The sequence below is a fragment of the Malaya genurostris genome, chromosome 1 (assembly GCF_030247185.1).
Source record: "Malaya genurostris strain Urasoe2022 chromosome 1, Malgen_1.1, whole genome shotgun sequence".
In the NCBI taxonomy this organism is placed as follows: Eukaryota; Metazoa; Arthropoda; class Insecta; order Diptera; family Culicidae; genus Malaya; species Malaya genurostris.
Window position 1 is genome coordinate 69,670,352 of NC_080570.1, and position 18,359 is coordinate 69,688,710.

General features: G+C 36.7%; 1 protein-coding gene across 1 annotated transcript in view; it reads right to left on the reverse strand.

Annotated features, from left to right (window-relative positions):
- LOC131440374 (uncharacterized protein DDB_G0283357-like) overlaps nt 1-18,359 on the reverse strand; it is a 306,700-nt gene that overhangs the window by 245,887 nt on the left and 42,454 nt on the right. Inside the window, exon 2 of the mRNA XM_058611630.1 lies at nt 15,118-15,148. The gene's annotated coding sequence lies outside the window, so the exon portion shown is untranslated. The remainder of the gene's footprint in view (nt 1-15,117; nt 15,149-18,359) is intronic.

The window sequence follows — 18,359 nt, forward strand, 5'->3', positions numbered from 1 at the left end:
TTAGGTTCGGCATGTAGATCTAATTAGTGGTCGAAAAGATGGTGGAAGACGGATAAAAAAAGAGGGCTAGCAAACGAGGTTAGAACCGACATATAGATCTAATTAGTGTTCAAAAAGATTAGAGAAGAACGATTAAGAGCGGAGAAGAGGAGATACAACAGGATTAGTTACAACGAGCGAATTTATTAGTTTTCAATGGAGATGGTGGAGAGAACGAAGGGATGATCGAGCGGAAAGAATTAACATTAGTATTATAACTGCAAAAATAAAGAATCATGGAATAATCGTTGTATCGCATTACGAGAGAGATGAAAATCAAATTCCTGTGAGCAACTATTGAATAAACGGCACATACTGGAAAAGGGTTCATTATATCCGTAATTGGTTCTAGCATGGGGAATTCGTATAAATGGATGAGAACGAAGACTTCGACGATGAATGTCAAAATCGATCAATTGTAGGAGATCAGGACTGTCAACACGTGATTGAATTAGATCAGCAATAAAGACAGCCTTGCAAACGTTCCTACGTACAGACAACGGATCTAGCTCAATAAGCCGACAGCAATCTTTGTAACTAGGAAGGTTGAATGGGTCCCTCCATGGTAGATTGCGGAGTGCAAATCTTACGAATTTGCGTTGGACACTTTCGACACGATCAATGTCAATTTGATAATGAGGCGACCAAACGATAGCTGCGTATTCTAATGTTGATCGAACTAGCGCACAATATAGAGTCTTCAGGCAGTGTATATTGGTAAAGTTCTTAGTGATCCGAAATATGAAGACTAAGAGTTTAGAAGCCTTCGAAATTACATAATCGACATGATTCTTGAAATCCAATTTGTGATCGAGAATAACACCTAAGTCCTTAACCGAGGATTCACGTTTGAGGACATTTTGCAAGAGATGATAGTCATATGTAATTATTTAGCGTTTACGGGAAAAAGATATAATGGAGCATTTGGAAGCGTTTAGTACCATCCTGTTATTGTGGCACCATTTGGCGAATGTGTCAAACTGAGCTTGCAGAAAACGTGCATCTTCTAGTTCCTTTATAGGATGATATAGTTTGAAATCATCAGCGAATGATAGTTTGAAACATTTCACGGAGAAGTTGAGATCATTGAGGTAGAGTAAAAATATAAACATTTTATCTTTCTAATGGTAAAAAAAGTTTTGAAATCGGTCCAAAAATGGCTAAGATATAGTCAGTCAAAATTAGCGTTCCCACTTTTCATGATACCCTTGGTAGTCCGCGTAACTTATACCCCTTTGGCATTCGGAGTGTTAAAACTTGTTCAAGTCATATAGAACGCAAAATAGAAAAAAAACTACGAAACTTCATTTTGTGCCTTCCTCTATAGAAAGGTGATAGATTTGCTGGAAAACCCAACTTTCGAACGGAGCCTCGGAAATCCATAGTTACCATTTAACTCAGCTCGAGGAGATTAGAAAATGCCTGACCTTTCAACGAATTTTTTAAGCGCTCATTTTTCTCGAAGATGACTGTTGCGGAGATATAATGGTATAGGTGACGTAATCGACAAAGCACACTTTATTTCTTACTGCTCAATTTCCTCGGAGATGGCTGAACCGATTTCTACAAACATTTGCTTGTTTAAAAGCTACTGTTGGGCCATTGATCAAGTTTGAAGATTAATTGTCTGTGACTTCTGGTTCCGGAGTTGTTATAAGTGACATAACCGACAAAACGCATTGTTTGAAAGGTTTTTTAATGTGGAACACATTTTTGTTTTCTATATAGGGGTGCAAACTAGAAACTCAAGAAAAATACACGTAGAAATGTGATCAGGTTTTGAACAATTACAGCTCTGTCAATTTTGTGTGTGTCAATTTTGTTTGTGAGTTATTGTGCTAAAAGGAACGCTACTTTTGTTATTTTCAGAAGAATGGATTAAAAACAATTTCGGGAAAACATACCGTTCAAGCAAGCAGTGGCTTGATAAGTGTTATGGAGACTCCACCCCACTAGAGATGGCATTTTAGAGTGATACACCAGGGCGTGGGTTTCAATTAAACACTGCGGATACATTTGCTCCGCTCCACACAAAGAGGAAAGTGCACTTTTTCTCAGTGTCCAGACAGACAGACTTTGAGTGCGTGCTTGTGTTGAAAGAAGCTGGTGCGAGAGAATAACATTCTCTTCGCACGAATCACTCTCACGTGCTCTCGCCTAAATACACTCAAGTGATCACTGGCGCGTCATGGTGATGGTGATGCGTGCACACTTTATACAACAGTGGTGTGAAAGAGAAGAGCTCTCGTTGAAGTTGTCAGTGCTGACTTCAAATGGGGTCGTAGAGACACAGATGATGCAGAACGCAGTGGACGTCCAAATGAGGCGGTAACACCAGAAAACATAAAAAATCCACAGAATAGTGATCGAAAAGTGAAGTTAGCTGACATCGTAAAGATATCAAAAGAACGTGTTGGCTTTATATTGTCTGAGCATTTGACTATGAGAAAGCTCTGTTCAAAGTGGGTGCAGCGTTTTCTCACTGTTGACCAAAAACGAGAAAATGTTGATGATTCTGAGCAGTGTTTGGCCATGTTTAAACGTAACAAAACGGAATTTTTGCGTCGATATGTGACAATGGATGAAACATGGATTCGTCACTTCACTACGGAATCAAAACGATCGCCATCTGAGTGGACAGCGACTGGCAAACCTCGTCCAAACCGCCTGAAAGCACAACAATCGGCTGGAAAGGTTATGACCTCGGTGTTTTGGGAGGTGCGTGGTGTAATATTTATCGACTATCTTGAGAAAGGAAATACCATTTACAGTTAATATTATATAGCGTTATCAGAGCCTTTGAAAGCTGAAATTGTGAAGAAACTAACGCATATGGCAAACAAAATTTGTTTCATCAAGACAACAAACCGTATCACAAGACAATCAAAACAATGGCAAAACTACATGAATTGAACTTCGAATTGCTCGTACATATTCGAATTGCTTCCCCCATATTCACCAGATTTGGCTTCCAGCGATTACTGACTGTTCGTAGATCTGAAAAAAATGCTCGCCGGTAAGAAATTTCGCACGAATGAAGAGGTTATCGCTGAAAATAAGGTCTATTTTGATGCAAATGATGAATCGTTCTACGAAAGTGGTATTGAAATGTTAGAGCGGCTTTGGAATGATTGCTTTGCTCATGATGGAGATTACGTTGATGAATAAAGTTAATTTTGAATAATGAAAATTGTGTTCTCTTTGCTAGGCCCGGGATTTTTCAGCTCATGTGTTACTCTCCGAGTGTAGTAGAACTTAATTATTTATGCAAGAAGAAAGCTGTAATGCGATAGGAATAAAAAATTTTAAAACACTTCCGTGAAAAACAATGCTCTCACGGTGTTCGGAAGACCATCAAAATGACCATTTAACATTGTTAAATGTACTGAACTCGGCCGCTCAATTTGAACCGCTAAGCAGACGCAAAGTTTCTGCTATTTACCGAACTGCAATGGAGTACAATGTCTTTTCTGATGTGCCGAACGAAAACGTGTTTTCGACTATTTCTGGCCGATGCAGGTTTGGTCATTTAGGGGTTAACCAAATTTTGTGCTAGGTCACATAACCGTTTTTATTATTTTTACGTTTCGTCTTTGACTCATCAGTACAGAGCATGTTATGTGCCCTAGCACAAAATTTGGCTAACCCCTAAATGATTATTAAATGTGTTTAGTCTTCCTTCCGGTTTGTTGCGAAATTCCATCTGATGTTTTCCTTTTTTCCGTCAGGACCGGCAGTTAGGCACAATGATAAATTGAAAACCGGTTGAGTGTTGCAGAATCACTCTCGGATGTAATGGATACTTCTTATTCAGTGAGGTTCATAATTGATTTGGGTGGTTTCGGTTCGGCAATAGCAAATTTCTTGCCAGATTCTAATTTCCAGAAAAAAATCGAGCGCGTTGTTTTTATAGTTTTTAATAGGGACATGGCGTATGAGTAGTAGAAACGATTATTCTATCTAGTACAACTACGTGATGATAGCGATTCTCGGTGATGGCGGCTACCTTAGGTCATTTCCCAAGGTTCTGTTTTTCTTTCACACGAGCCAATGTTTGGGGTTTAAGCGGAATTAAACTAAACCTTTCAAAAATGGTTCCACACGAGATTTCCTCGATTTTGCTTTACTATTCTAACAGTATTCTGTACAGTGCCTAAATGAATTCTCAATTATCGTTGTTTGATATCAATGACCTTGTATTCACAGGAAAATCCTGAATGTTTCAAACCACAAAACGATCAAAAGCCTATCAAACCAAAAAAATAGTTGATTCCAATCGTAATTAGCAGGAATTTATTTCCTAAAATCTGTTTCTTAAACAATCAGTATAATTCATTAAATTGCTGCAATCATATATCTGGTAATTAAGAAACAAGCAAAGTGTAGTAAACACAATTTTAAATTGTATATTCCTTTTGCGAATGTCGCCATAACTGTCAGTACCTTATTGCTGCGTCGCAACTTGATCGAAGGGAAATCGTGCTTCTATGAAGAACCTTCGATAAACTGAAAACTTAGGATGCAATTAACGATTTCCGCGAAGTGGAATGTTCGATTACAACACGCAGAGCATAAAATAAACAAGCATATCATTGCAGGCGGCCACCCAGCAAAACGACGACAGGAATGGTTACAGCAGCATGCCTGATGATTCAATTTTGCCTAACCACAACCGTATATTTGTCCTTCTATTTGTCTGTCTATCTGTCTGTCCATCTGCTGTCTGCATACTGCGGATCATCAGGCAGGGAAGCATCATAAAGTTGTGATCGCATAGTACTAGAGAACTCGTCGCCTAATTGCTATCTCGAGAAGATGTTTCTGCTATGGCATCACACGTTCGCGGTAAGTGGCCGGTCGAACACCGCCGTTCTCAGGATGCCCACGGGAATAGCATTTCAACCGGTTTGAAATACTTTTTTTTATCAACAATTGTGCGGCACTATTGTGCTTCTTCACCGTGCTCGTGAATACGATTGGAAGACGAGCTTCAGTGAGTTATGTGAAGCGAACCGGACAGAACGGAGCGCGCAAATTAGAACTGTATAAAAAAGGTCATATTATAGAGGAAGCAAAACAAAAAAAAACTTAAAATCACCTGAACAACTCAAGCTCACCGAATTCAAATGTTGTCCGTATCCTGTTTTGGTGTGTGGAGGTTCCATTTGAAAATGACTCGAAATCCCATCGTTTCAAACGTATTACAATTCCTCGAGGGATTTTTGTTTTTAAATCGGACCATGACGCAATGTTAAAGCCTTCTGAATGGACAACTCAACGACTCTTTGTTTTTCATTTTGAATACATTAAAACCTAGTTCTAAAAATATCTGATTTTTCACGAGAACAAGGTCGAGGTCAGTAGATGTCGTCATGGCGAGGTTGATGGCATCACTTCCTTTAGCATCGTGTCTTCACATGTAGAAAAAATCTACTTCCATTAATTGCAAATGTGATGAGCTTATTTTGTAAGTATAATTTTATGAAACTGTATTTTCCTGCCAGAGCAGAGTAGCGTGAAATAAAACAATCGCCTCTGTCCACTCTTTGACAAATGAATTTGTCATCTATCAGTCTTGTCGTGTTCTGCTAAAAACTGCATTCTTGTTTCTGATAGATACACCATCAACTAGCTGGATTCAATTTGAGCCGTCGCTAAGCGATGCCCAGGAAGAACTCCGTCCATCAACCTGTCCTGTGGCGAGCGGTTCGTCGTTTATCGCGCACAAGTCGCTCAATGTGCTATCTTTAGAGTTTCTCGCCTTTTGTCGTGAATGTGACGCATGCCTGCGAGCATGCATGGTCATCATCACATTGCATCTAAGTGATTGCTGGACACCAACGGCCCTTAGCGATTATCACCAGCTTCTATACTTGTCTCATCAGAATGCTGAGAGGGCGAATGAACCCTTTAAGCGAACCATAAAAGATTGGCATCCTCTTCTGTAAGGTAAGATAAGAAACCGCACTGCCTGCCTTCCCCCTTCTTTTCGCAAATCCTCTGTCTGTTGTGAAACAAGCGATTCTCGCTCTAATGAAGTTTTAACGATTCCACTGCCTTTTCCTTTGCTCAACGTCCCGCAGGCTGCCTGGGTTGCGTTTGTGTTTTCCTCGAGTGGGCATCTGATTACATTGGCCACCATTCGTCTCCAGTCCCTTCCGGTGGCAGTGCATGGCATTTATTTGCATTCCCGGCGTTGCATGATGCGTTTTCACCGCTTTGCAGACCATCATTGGCTAGATTTATGTCGATTACTCGCTAATTTATGGTGCTTCTTAATTTCGTGTATCTTGGCTGGCCTGGTAAACGTCGCCGTTTCCGAATAAAATGTGTGACTTGCTTGTTTGAGTCGTGTTTTTCGTGCAAGAACAATAACTCCCGAAATAACTGAAAATGCGAAAATCAGCTGCATCGCAGCGCAGCGCAGTAACAACGCCAGAAACCCCTGGCCTCCGGTAGGAAGTTTGGTAGCCGAAGCGGTCGGAGAAGTGTGATAAATAACTGGTTCCGAGGAAGAATTTATTCGGCATTTTATCACCACTCCGATGCGCTGTTTGGTTTTCTCGGGACGGTGTGGTTCGGTGATAAATGTGGCGATGAGGGGATAAATTATTAGGTATTCGAAAGTAGAAATATCCGGCTGTGATAAATGCTGCTCATTGGCTTTTGGCATTGTCGATCTGTTAGGGACACTGGCAAATGATGGGGGACTGTTAGCAAAACAAAGCTTGTGATTTCTTAATTAGTGGCGGAGTTTTCGTTTCAATTTAGATAAAAAAATGTGATAAAGTTTTGTATTCGTTTAATAACGATATTGAACATTGGTAGTATACGACAGAAGATGAAAGAGTGAGTTTTGAGTTTTAATTGAATTTTTAAACTGATTGGAGTTTCAATTAACTATAATACAATATTATAACAAGATGATCACAAATAGTAATTTCCTCTAAAGTTCTAGAAATCATTCGTTCAAACGGGGGACGAAGGACGCTTCAAAATAATTTTCAGAATTTTATTCTGAATCCTTTGAAGTGTTTTCTGGTGGAACAACAACTTGACCAAAGCATCGCTGGTCTGAAAATGTGTTTATAAATTAACAATTTGTTTTTTAGACAGAGCTTAGAATTTCTGTTTAAAAGAGGATATAAATATTTAATATATTTATTATACTTTGTCTGGATTCCTTCAATGTGATCCTTGACAGTGAGTTTTTTGTCATACGTTAAGCCTAAGTATTTTGCTTGATCAGACCATGTCAATTCCAAGCCATTTAATTTGAGAATGTGATTATTGTTTGGTTTAAGAAAAGAAGCTCTTGGCTTATGAAGAAAGATAATTAATTGCGTTTTTACTGCATTTGGTTTAATTTTCCATTTTGACAGATAATCACTGAAAATATTTAAGCTTCTTTGTAGGCGACTGCAGATCATCTTGGATTTTTACCTGTGGCTAACAGACTTGTGTCGTCGCAGAATAGCGATTTCTGACAACCAACGGGTAGATTTGGAAGATCAGAAGTGAAAATATTATACAAGATTGGAGCTACGCTCGAACCCGGCGGAACACCGGCTCGTACGGGTAGCAATTCAGATTTACAATTCTGATAGCTAACCTGAAGAGTACGATCAGTTAAATAATTTTGAATCATTTTGATCAACTAAATAGGAAACTGGAAATCAGACATTTTTGCTATTAAACCTTTGTGCCAAACACTGTCGAATGCTTTTTCTATGTCTAGAAGAGCAACTCCAGTGGATAACCCAGAAGATTTATTTGCTTCTATCATGTTATCATCGTTACTCTTACAAGTTGATGAGTAGTTGAATTCATGACGAAATTCAAACTGCTCTGGTAAAAAAATTGAATTCTCAATTATATGTTATGAGGTATCATTCTCTTGTTTTTTTCCGATGAAAATATAAATTATCGGAAGCAACTGGGTCCAAATACATGGGGAAGTCGAAGCATTTCGTAAGCTGGTGATTGTCCTGATCGCGATTTTGCTAACAAAGTGACAAATAAAACGAGAAAAAAAGTCTCGGAACAATTCAGAAAGGATCTAATTTTGATATTATACAACTATGCAGTCGAATTATTAGGGGTATAAATAAGATCGAGATCTAAGTATTGTTCATCTCTAGCCATTACTTTTTCATATCTTTCTGACAACTCACGGATACTTTTTTTTAAAAAGTTCGCTATTCGTCGCTATTCACGAATCGATCCATTTTCCGACTTTAATCAATGTTAGTAGCAATGTCTGGCCTATACGGCGGATGGGGTATGACTTCGCATTCGAACATGTCTAAGTGTGATTTTACCGTTTTGTCTGTCGGTGTATTGTTTACAGATATATTCGAAATTTCAATTTCTCGTTGAAAGATAATCATTTAAACAGTAGAATTTTATTCTACAGGTTAAAGGCAATAAATTTGTTCATGATATCCTTTCTTCTAAAAGTAGCTGTTCTTGAGATACTAGGATATTTATTTATAACACCATATTTTAGATTTCTATGAATTGTTTATTTGCGTGCTATATCTACAATTATTAGATGTAGATGAATAATTCTTAATTATATTTAAAGTTTTAAGTTTTTGAAAATTGTATGAGTACTACGTGCATCGCCATTCGAATACAGTCTTGTGACGATTGTGGTTTCTGAAATCGGAACGAAAGAATGGTATTTCTGTGTACCTGGAATCATTTTGGTATCCTTATAAACACTACTCCACTCGGTCACACCCCGTTCATATTCTTCTTGTGATACGTAACAAAAAGACATGGTCATGAATCTGCTCTCCCCATTCATATAATTGTTTTGCAGTTGTGTTTGGGTGTTCATGTAGTTTAGCCAAGCTTTCACGTCGTGCCATTTGCTTTAAATAACTCCCGAGTGCATCACATGGTCCTTTACCATGAAAAGTTGCAAAAAATGCCACTCAGCATCAATGTTATACATTGATTTAAATTTACAGAGACTTGCAATTTTTTTTCTGTTTTTGTACTGCGAGGCAGTTCCGTCAGACATAAATAAAACCTTAAATATAATTAAGAATTTGTCATGTACATGTAATAAATATAGATATAGCAAGCAAATAAACAACTGATGGAAATATAAAAACTGGTGTTATAATTTAATATCCAAGTATCTCAAGAACAGCTACTTTTAGAAGAAAGGATATCATGAACAAATTTATTGCCTTTAACCTGTAGAATAATTCTACGGTTTAAATGATTATATTTCAACGAGAACTTGAAATTTCGAATATATCTGTAAATTGTTTTAGCTGTAATTTCTTCATTTTTCAAAAGGCACGGATGGGATAGCCATCAATCTGTAGGTTTTGATAAGAGCTTTAAAATGAAAATGATCGAAAAAAATCGAAACCCTAATTTTTTTGGTTCATTTTGAAATTATTGAGAAAAGAAAATCAATTTTTTTTCAGTGTATTTTTTTAGAGTGCCCTATTGATTCCCTACAACTTCTTCCTGGACGCCATTTTTGTACGATGAACGGTTTCCGAATTACAACGAGTCCCGTAAACTGTTTTAGCTGTAACTTCTTCATTTTTCTGAAGGCACGGATGGGATCATCAATCTGTAGGTTTTAATAACAGCTTCAAAATAAAAATTATAAAAAAATTAAAACTAAGGTTTTTTTTATTTGACTCTTTCGGATTATTTTGTAATTATTGAGAAAAAAAATCAATTGTTTTTTTTAGTGAATATTTTTTTAAGAGTGCAAAATCGATTCCCTACAAATTCTTCCTGAACGCCATTTTTGTACAATTAACGGTTTCCGAGTTACAACGATTTGAAAAATGCAATTTTAGTGAAATGCAAAAATACATACGCCCTTTTCAAAAATCAGTCGTGAGTCGGATTAACCTCTCAATCGGTTCAAAACTTATAGTTTGCCATACTGAAGCCATGTACAAAGTTTCATCCAAATCGGAGAAGGTCAAGTCTGATGATCTGCTAAGCATTTCTGGAATTGCTCATGTGTGTCTCCAAAAATTTGTAAGAAAACAAACCATACAGAAAGAGACTTGAGTGTATGTTTTTCAAAATATCAAAAGAATTTTTACCCAGGCCCTTCTCAAAAGTTATGCTAGAGTCAAAATTGGGAACGGATGATGTAATTCTTTTTTTTTGTTATGATTTTAGACCTAAAAATAAAAATTAGGAATTTGAAAAATTGGAGTAGATCTTTTTTTATTGTCAGTATTTTGATAGCTAGATGTTTGAATTTTAACAATTAAATTTCACCATTTAGTAATTTTTGTACTGCAAGACTTTTGAAGTAGTTTCGACTAATAACACTCTATCGAAATGATTTCGATTCCACATGTTTTATAATGCTGAGAACATCATCTCATGTGTTTTTACTGGCCGAAGGATAGCAGTTCATTGATCGCTGTGTACTACATTTATAGCGCTAGTAGACACCTTTTTTGTTACGATTGAGGCATCATTCGTTTCCGCAAAAATGAGCATTTGACATCTATTATTGTTATAATTATACCTTTTTTAATGTTTTTTTCTCGGAAGATCAAATCCAATTCATGATTTTTTTATCATTCTTGTACTGATGTTTTTTGTTTGTGTAAAACGACTCAGGAAGTGCGTGGCATTAGGATGTTTTCTGAATAGCTTGTTCTCGAAATATTTTCATGTCTTTTTGGCATCGCTTAAAAAAAGCGGAACTAATTCTAATCGTAAAATTATTATATTTGTTTTATATATATTCAAATTGATTACGCCTGTCTTAAAAATTCGTTCATTTTCTCATGAATTAAATAATAATGGATGTGAATAGAAAAATATGTGTCAATTTTCTATCTGTGGACTAACCGAAGTGGTTAGACAAGAAATTTTGTATGAATGTCATTAGAACTCATTAGTACTCTAAACTCAAATTCTTCAGCTTTATTTTTCAGACGTTGTTCGTAAAAGAGTATAAGAAAACATTTATTGAAAACGTTAGTCTGTCATTTTTCATACAAATATTACTAATTAGATCAAAAAATTTCGGAATTCATTATTAAATTGAAAATACAAGATTATTCATCAAAACCGATATCATCCCTTTCAAAGTATTTCCCATTGACTGCAACGCACTTATGCCAGCGCTTGTGCAATCCTCGAAACATTTTTGCCTTTCTCATATAGAAAGGTTATGCAATCACTGTGAAAACCGTCTTTTGAACCGAGGCTCGGAGGGCCGAGTGTCATATACCATTCGACTCAGTTCGTCGAGTACGCAAAATGTATGTGTGTGTATGTGTGTGTGTGTGTATGTGCGTATGTGTGTATGTAACGTTTTTTTGCACTAACTTTTATCGGAGATGGCTGAACCGATTTTCACAAAGACTCAAATGAAAGGTCTTGAGGTTCCATAAAAAATTCCAGAATATTATTTGGATCCGACTTCCGGTTCCGGAGTTATGGGGTAAAATGTGCAAAAAAAGAAAATATGTGTTCTAACTTTTCTCATAGATGGCGCGACCGATTTTCACAAACTTAGATTCAAATGAATGGTCCTGTAGTCCCATACGTAGTTCCTGAATTTCATGCGTATCCGACTTTCTGATCCGGAAATATCGTCAACAAGAAGTATTATTTGGGAGTTATGAGACGTTTGCGTAAAGCAATTCACCGCAGAATACCAGATTTTTGAGCAAACAACTCAATCGTCTCTCCGGAAAGGAAAAGAGTTAACCCTGCAGTCAGGTTAAAAAAAAGTTACATTAAAAAGGTTCGTGGACCATTTGGTCCGTTGTGTATTTTCCATAGAAAATACACAACAAACGCTATACTGTTTAGTATTTTTTGTGTTACTGTCTTTTTATATAATTTTGTTACACGAAATATATTCGCTAACACAAATATTCCCAAATAACACACACGCACAGCCAGAAACGCGCGTTGACATTGATAATAATAACTTTTTCAAATGTAAACAAATGAGTCTGTGTGTAAAGTGAGCGCCAACATATGACAGCTGCGGATCAGCTAGGCAGTTTGTGTTCATGTTTTGTTTTTTCTTGACGTGATTTTTGTTTCCGATAAGATGGCAAGTTATAAAAGATATTCAACAAGAAGTACAACTATAGCTGATCGTGAAAATGAAATTCAATTGAACCGTGATTCTGAAGAAGAAGAAAGTGATTTGGATCTATCGGATGTTGAATTTTTACCGACAATTTCCGATGAAAATAATTCTGATTCTGATTCGGATCCAGAAATTGAAAAAGAAATTGATAACAATATAAGCAACCAAACTGTTGCTTTGTCTATCGATCCCATGTTTGTTTCGAAGAATCAATTGCAATGGAGTGCAACTCCTTTTCCGCAGTCAATTGGAACATCTGCACATAACATCATGACAACGCATCCAGGTGTAACGAGATTTGCAGTATCGAGATGCTGTGATATTTTGTCTTCGTTCACTTTATTTTTTCCAACGACAATGGAGAGACTAATTATTGAGAACACAAATAAGTATGGTCGAAACAAATTTGATGATAAATGGAGGGATATTGATGAAGTCACATTGCATGCATTTTTTTCCATTCTGATTCTTGCGGGTGTCAGTCGGTACGTACTATATTTTTATTTGATTCTCAATAAACATTTTATTTTTCATATCTTTGTTTGTACATTGACAGTGGCAAAGATGAAGATATACATGGAATGTACGATAAAATGTTTGGTCGTCCACTGTTCCGTGCGATTATGTCCGAAGACACATTTCAAATGATCAATAGAGCACTACGATTCGATGATGTGATGAGCCGAAGACAAATGAAAAGTAGTGACAAATTTGCACCAATTCGTGATTTGTGGAACCGCTGGGAAGAACTCCTTCCAATGTTTTACAATTGTCATGAAAACGTGACAATCGATGAACAATTGTTGGCGTATAGAGGAAGATGTTCTTTCCGACAATTTATGCCATCAAAACCGGCCAAATATGGCTTGAAATTTTGGCTAGCAGTTGATTCGAAAACGGGATATGTTTGGAAAATACAACCATATCTTGGAAAAGAAGCTAATGCAAATCCAGAACGCAATCAAGGCCAACGTGTTGTATTGGATTTGGTTGATGGATTGCAGGGACAAAATGTTACATGTGATAATTTTTTCACAACTTTAGAGCTCGGAGAACAACTGTTGCAAAAAAAAATGACATTGGTCGGCACAGTTCGAAAGAATAAAACATTTATTCCTGCCATATTACTTGATTTTAAAAAGAAACCGCTATACTCTTCTACATTTGCTTTCAATAAAACAACGACATTAGTCTCGTACATCAGTCATAAAAATAAAGGAACCGTATTGCTGAGTACGATGCACAATACACCTGATGTTGATAACGCTGGAGAAAAAAAGAAGCCTAAGATCGTGTCTTATTACAATGCAACAAAAGGTTTGAGTTTTTGTTAATTTTTGGCCAACTATATCCTTGTCATTCATTGTCTTTCATTAGGTGGGGTGGATACGGTCGACCAAATGATAGGCTACTTCAGTGTCAAGCGCAAAACAAATCGGTGGCCAAACGTAGTATTTGCGAATATTTTAGATGTTTCTGCATTGAACGCCTATATAATATATTCTGAAATCGATCCATCATGGTATACAGGAGATACAAGTAAAAAACGTCCAACATTTCTTCGACAACTCGCACTTGCTTTGGCCGATGAATATATGAAACGGCGTACGGGAGCGCCAAGATTACAAGCTTCAAATGATTTACTAACACATATTCGATCAACATCAGCGCTATCAATGGCCTCTTCCAGCTCGATTTTATCCCGTTCCGATTCTCCATTGACTGTTCGCTCGAATATAGCAAGTCACTCACCGACTTCCTCACAAATCGGCCGAAAACGTGGCCATTGCGGTTGTTGTAATAGTAAAACTGACATAAAATGTGCTTTTTGTAATAAATTTGTTTGCAAGAATAATCGTCACATGATTTGCTTGGCGTGTAGTGATAGAGTGATGTAGGCTGCGAAGTCTGTTGAAATAGAAAGGACAAATTCCACAAAAGGAATGTAAAGCCAGGACTTTGACTTTGACTTTGTAGTGATCGAAATTTCCAAGCAATCAAAAAAAAAAAAGTTTCATTATAGCGAAATCAATGAAAAATATACTATGGACCAAATGGTCCTCGAACCTTTTTTATGTAACTTTTTATTTTTATCGAAAAATAATTAAACTTTTTAACTCAAATTTTTGATTTATCATCTTTTACAAAAAAATAAACCATAGCTGAAATTTGAAATCGATATATGCAACTGTTCAAGAAATATCATTAAATAACTATCGATTTTTGGACCAAATGGTCCGAACCCGACTGCAGGGTTAAGGTGCGAATCCTTCCTTTGGACGATACTTTTTCGCAAAAGTTTTAATTTTCGCTTTTTCATGCATTTTCAAATGTTCTCTCTGTCTGTTGCTCATTAGTAATGATGTGTATAAAATTAAGTTAAAGACTGCTTTATGTCTTAACACAAACCCCGTATTGGATTGGACATTACTTATCACTTGATTCGGACGGTTCAAATTGATATACAAAAAGAAATACATAAATACATATACATGAAGATGTTAATAGTCATGATTTCATAAGAAGATAAAACGAACGGTTCCATTAATTTTTTCATCATGAATTTCTTCTATACGTCATTTTTGTGAACATAAATTTGGGCACATATATATTGCAGATAACGATCATCAGTGATCAATGTGTGTAAAAAAATTACTTTTACTGAGAACGGGTACGATCATTTTTGTTGATTGTATTAAACATGTTGGCTATAACGTGAAATGAATATTTTAAAAGTAATAAATGACTGAAAATGCCATCTTTTACCACAAAAAAATTAATCAACGCGAGCTTCCCACTAGTGAAATTTTTAAGCTACGAGCAAAGGAGCTATTTTTAACCATATATTGAAGAAAATATGAGTAAAAGATTTGGTGAGAAAAATGTCATTTTTTCTGATTATAGAAATTCAAACGCCTTCAAACCACTTGTCTATTTTAGTAACAATGAATGTACCTTACCTTATTAGTGTAGAGGGTTGACAGAGATAACCTGCAATAAAAAAAAAGAAAATTTAATGAAATATTTACTGTGAAAAAGTATACTTTAGTGTATATTTCGGGCGCGAAATTTTAAATTATTCAAAGCGATAACGAGCTCTGCATTTGAATTTCATCAATACGGATCATGAAAAATATAGCCAAGTTTGAAGCCAATTTTTGATTTCTGCGAAAAAAGTAAGCCGATGACCTGTTAGATCGTGCTTCCATCCATCGGAACAACCAGTAATCAGAAGGAGCAATGTCAAGAGAATACGACGTGTTCGGCAAAATGTCCCACCTGAGCGTTTCAAAATATTTTTTCACGACTTTTGCGACATGAGGTCGAGCGTTGCTATGCAGGCGAATGTTTTTGCGTGTATTCCAGCCGTTCTTTTCTTAGTACTCGGCTCAAACGCATCAATTGTAGACTACAACAATCGCCCGTTATAGTATTCCCTGGTTGTAGCATCTGCCCGGGTTGGTGGTTTAATGCACAGGGCGCTGGTCTTACAAGCCAGTTGTCGTATGTTCGAGCCCCGACCTGGAAGGATTCTTAGTGTCAGTAGGATCCATAGTACTAGCCATGCAATGATTCTGTACACTAAGAATCGGCTGCGAAGTCTGTTGAAACAGAAAGGTCAAATTCCACAAAAGGAATGTAATGCCAGGACTTTGCTTTTTGGTTGTAGCATCTCATACTATACAACACCTTTTTGGTACCACCAGATGCAGAACATGACCTTGGACCATGAATACCGGGCAAAGCGTAGTATTTTTTCTTCTTAGTGTTATCATAGAACATCCATTTTGCATCCCCAGTCACAATTCGATGTAAAAAAACTCTTTTTGTTGCCTTTGAATCAGCTTTCAATCTGTCTTGGTTTCAGTTCATAAGGCACCCAACTGCTTTACATTTGAATCATACCCATGGATTTTAATCGTATGGAAACTGCTTGTTGAGTCACTTCCAATGATTGCGTTTGATGCGGATCTTCATCGAGTAATACCTCCAACTGTTTCTCTTCGATTTTGTTTTTGGTTGTCAAGAAAGAGACCTGTCTTCAAAGCTGAAATCTCCATTCTTGAGACGCCGGAACCTGATTTTACAGTTGGAGCATTATCACCATAAACATCCACAAGCATTTGATGCGTTTTAGATGTACTTTTTTCCACCTAAAACAGAAAACTAAAACTTCTCGCAAATACTGCTTAGTTAACATAAAATTACTTATAACTAACACAGTGAAAAACAAGGTTTTTTTAAAGACTCAAATTAATATGAACACTCCCGGATGGTCCCGTCCCGGAATAGTGCGAATAGACTGTTACTGTTTAATATTCATAGCAGCCAGAGCCATCTTTTGAAAACGGAACGAACGTTGTACTCCCAATACATGAAAATCGTGTGTCCTAACCAAAAGTAACATAAGAAGCTATAGTTACTTTCATCGCATGGGTAACAACCGTACGCCATTGAGGATACTGGGGAAAAACTTCTTCCACTTTTTTTTCGATGGAAATAATTTCTACGTACTGAATGAATTCGACGGTAGTGGATGAAGGACGTACATCTATGACATCTATCCTCCATGTACACTGGTATGTTGTATTCGATGTTTCCGTGTTCCACGTAATATTAACCAATAATTTGCAACAACAAATTCGATATAGATCCATCCCATTCATACTCATTCTTAGCAAACAAATTATAAAAACACTAAAACCGGACTTCCAAACCATAAAACTGGGCCATAGACCGATTAAAACGATACAATCATTACTCCGGCCGATTAAAGATCCTGTTGATCCATTAAAACAATCCAACGTCATCTATGGCATTCCCTGCAATAATTGTAAAAATTCATACATTGGATTGACAACCAATCAACTGAAAACCAGACTCAGTGATCATTGATTAAATATTAATCATTTTTTAAATTGACGGAAAATTTACGACCACACGCAGATAAAGAAATATCAAGACAAAAAGAAAAAACCCTTCTTAATCCACCTAGTGGTGTGATAATGCCTTTCTCTTCTTCGAAACAGTCTCATGAATTTTTTATCATTTTATGAAAAAAAAATCGGACACTAATTTTGGCTTGGACACCAATCAATTCAGATTGATTTGAGTGGTTCACAAAAGCATACTTCAGTGTTTATGTCACATAGTAGGCATCATTTTTTCAACCAAGCGTTTGACATTTGCGTTGCCTATTTGTATGAGAAGAGTGATGCTAATCTAATGGCGTTTTCGTTTTTAATTTGCACTACACCGGTGCAGTGCTACACCATGGCATGAATAAACGAACAAAAATGACGAAAACATAAACAGTAACCATTGACTACAATAAACGATTCCATTGCGCTGAGCTACACCAAACTTATGATGAGTGCTACACCAGTGGTATCTGTGCAGAAAAAGTGTAGGGGAAAGTCTTATAATGAACCCCTGCTAGCCAAAATGCCCTCTTTGATCTTCGAACTTGATCAATGGCCCGACAGTAGCTTTCAAACGAGCTTAAGTTTGTTAAAATCAGTTCCACCATCTCTGAGAAAACTGAGCGGTAAAAATATCTTCGAAAAGTGCACGCACACAGACTATTTCCGATCTCGTGGAACTGAGTTGAATGGTATATAACACTATGGGTCTCCGAGGCTCCGTTCGAAAGTCGGTTTTCCAGCAATTCTAACACCTTTCTATAGAGAAAGACAAAACAGAACTCATTCACAATTTTGCGTTTTATGTATTTATTTTTTTTATTTATTTTATTTTGTTTATTTTATTTTGGGGAGCAGGGAAAAGTCCGATGGAGGTGGAATATAGCAATCTCTCTTTCCAGCAGACACAAAACCTCCTCATCTTTTGTATCAACAGATTTCAATGATCCAACAGATACATTTACGTTTAAAACTAACAATTAAAACTAACAGTTAAAGCTAAACCACTAACCCTATAACTAGTTGATGACACAATATTACAGCATTACAGAGCAGCTTCATTGAAAGACGAGATATTTACTGGATAGTTAAGGAATCGTTGAATAAGCGTTTTATCGCATTACGCGAGAGATGAAAATCAAAGACCTGCATTGGAGAAAACGAAGATCAAAGATCGATCTTTGCGATCTCCAGCATTGCCATTCTATCAAATCCATCAAATACGATAAGAAATTGCAACTCTCCGATGAACACCAATACTACTACACTCTATAGAGCAC